Source organism: Lepisma saccharinum, chromosome 5 (genome assembly GCF_977018435.1).
Source record: "Lepisma saccharinum chromosome 5, izLepSacc3.1, whole genome shotgun sequence".
Taxonomy (NCBI): Eukaryota; Metazoa; Arthropoda; class Insecta; order Zygentoma; family Lepismatidae; genus Lepisma; species Lepisma saccharinum.
The window spans coordinates 68,034,889-68,037,461 of NC_139233.1; the positions used below are offsets into that span (position 1 = coordinate 68,034,889).

General features: G+C 40.8%; 1 non-coding gene across 1 annotated transcript; it reads left to right on the top strand.

Annotated features, from left to right (window-relative positions):
• The first annotated feature begins 1,923 nt into the window (after positions 1 to 1,923).
• Positions 1,924 to 2,005, top strand: TRNAS-CGA (transfer RNA serine (anticodon CGA)). Its single transcript has one exon. It is a non-coding gene; the product is annotated as a tRNA-Ser (tRNA).
• Positions 2,006 to 2,573: the final 568 nt, after the last annotated feature.

Consider the following 2,573-nt stretch of genomic DNA (forward strand, 5'->3'; position numbering starts at 1 on the left):
TCGGGTTTGCATTATTCATACATGAGATTCGCAGGATTCATTCACAAAAAAAGCCAAATATTTATTAATACACTTGTAATAATAAGGATTTTCATTTTCAGCTAATCATGTTTGCACGAATGCACTGCACGTCATCTCTTTACTATTTTTTTTATCGAGAAACGGAGAAAGGAGAGACTATAACATAAACAGCCAACACTCGGAAACCACAGACAAAAAACGCTCCTTTGCAAACTCACAGATTATCTTCACATGGCCAAACTTTGTTCTGATTGGCTGTTCCACAGGATCCAGTCGAGGAAAGGTAGAACATGTCCCATTCCTCCAAACCAGTCAAGCAGTCAGCCAGGCGGCCATGATTTCTACCTAGAAGTCAGTTCAGCGCCAACTAGGGCATTCGTACTAGAAATCCAGTTCCGTGTGATAGGGGCTTTAAAGTCTGCAACTCAGAACTAGACTTCTGTGGAAACTTATTCTCTCCCGTCTACATTACTGTGAAAAAACTCCCGTATTGTAAATGTGAAGGGGCATTGTTATATCTTGCAAATAATTTCTCATACCATCGTTAGTTCCATATTTGGCCACAACCACCGAGCATTTAGTTTCTGGACATATAGTACAGTACATATAGGCAGGTACGTATCCAGGAATTCCTTTCCGGGGGGAGCTGAACACCATCTTTTGAAGGGGTACAGATAGAACCTCACAATTGTATGTTTAAGGCCAGTGGTGGAAATTGAGTTCCAGAAAAGGGGGGGGGGGTAGGGGACGGTGCAAGGAAAGTTTGTTAAGATGTCATAATGTGGAGGCAAAGAAAGAGATCGTCGCCACTGTTAAGGCTACCATTTTAATAAGAACGTGAAATCGGAACATTCTGTTTCCATGCATTAATATTGTGTGCCGGAACCATCTCAGTACGTGTGACCCTACGTTTGCAGCTTCCAAATGCTGACAAGTCTTTACGTAGTACTGCGACAACACCGAAAGCGCAAGAAAAGTTTTCATGCAATATTATCAACAACAGGGTTATAGAACATTCTCTATCTTGCCTTGATAAGTATTTCTCTCCTTAACTTATGGTCACATTATTCAAGAAAACAAAAACCTAATTTTATGTAATATAAACTGAAAAAAATTCTGGTGGGGAGGGCTCCAGCACCCTGATGCCCACCTTGGATACGTGCTATTCACAATAACAGGGTTATAGAACATTCTCCGTCCGGCCTCGATAATTATTTCTCCTTAAATTATCGTCACATTATTCAAGAAGACAAAAACCTAATTTTATCTAGTGTAAACTGAAAAATTTCCTGGGAGGGTGCTCAAGCCACCTGATCCCCACTTTGGATACGCGCTATTAACAATAACAGGGTTATAGAACATTCTCCGTCTTGTCTCGATAATTATTTCTCTCAAATTATCGTCATATTATTCAAGAAGCCAAAAACCTAATTTTATCTAGCGTAAACTGAATCATTTCCTGAAGGCGTCTTGCCTCTATAATTATTCTCTTCTTAAATTATTGTCACATTATTCAAGAAGCCAAAAACCTAATTTTATCTAGTGTAAACTGAAAAATTTCCTGGGATACTTGCTATTTCCAATAACAGGGTTACAAAACATTCTCCGTCTTGCCTCGATAATTATTTCTCTCCTTACGTTATCGTCACATTATTTAATTTCACACCACAAGAAACAAAAAACCTCATGAACTTTCGGGGAGGACTCGAGCCCCCTAAGCCCTTCCCCCCAGGATATGTGCCTGCATAAAGGGTTATCGGTAGTCGAGACTACGGGACGGACCTACAATGTAAAGCGGGATAAAGCGTTACGAATCAGTGGATAACACTCTATAACCCCTCGTTCTCCTACACGTAGTAATGCTTCTTTTTACAACATGTTGAGCAGTCGTTAAAGGTGTGAGCTGTGGTGTCCGAGTGGTTAAGGAGTTGGACTCGAAATCCAATGGGTTCTACCCGCACAGGTTCGAATCCTGTCCACAGCGTTCCAATTTTATATCTAGAGCAACATATTTCCGGTTAAGTTATAAACGAAAAACTGTCGATCTCCATGCTGTAGGCTTATATGCCGGTATTTTATCAGCGATTGGATAGCACAGCGCTTTACTGTGCCAGGGGTTCCGGGTTCGAATCCCGGTTAAGACATGGATATTTGTTCATTAAATTAAGCACCCACATGAGATGTACTACGTAGAATGGCAATGGCACGGTATGCCAGAGACCCGGGTTTGAGTCGTGGTCGATCCTGCATTTTTCGCTGAAAATACTATGGATGTTTCCAATCCTGACTGCAGCGATTTTTTTTTATGCTACACAATCCCGGATTCCACATAAAATTCTTGTCCTCCATCATTCTTGTCCTTTATAGAGCTGTGGTTCGAGCAAGGGTGGATTGATTTAAATCAGGTTGATATACATATATTCCTTTATTCGTCATATTCGTATTTCACTGCACAGATTTTCTTCAACTTCTTCAAATCTGTAAGGTAGGTGAATCAAGGGTGGCCCTACTTAAGCTCCTAGTGCAACTGAAGACCGGTGCATTAACATTAG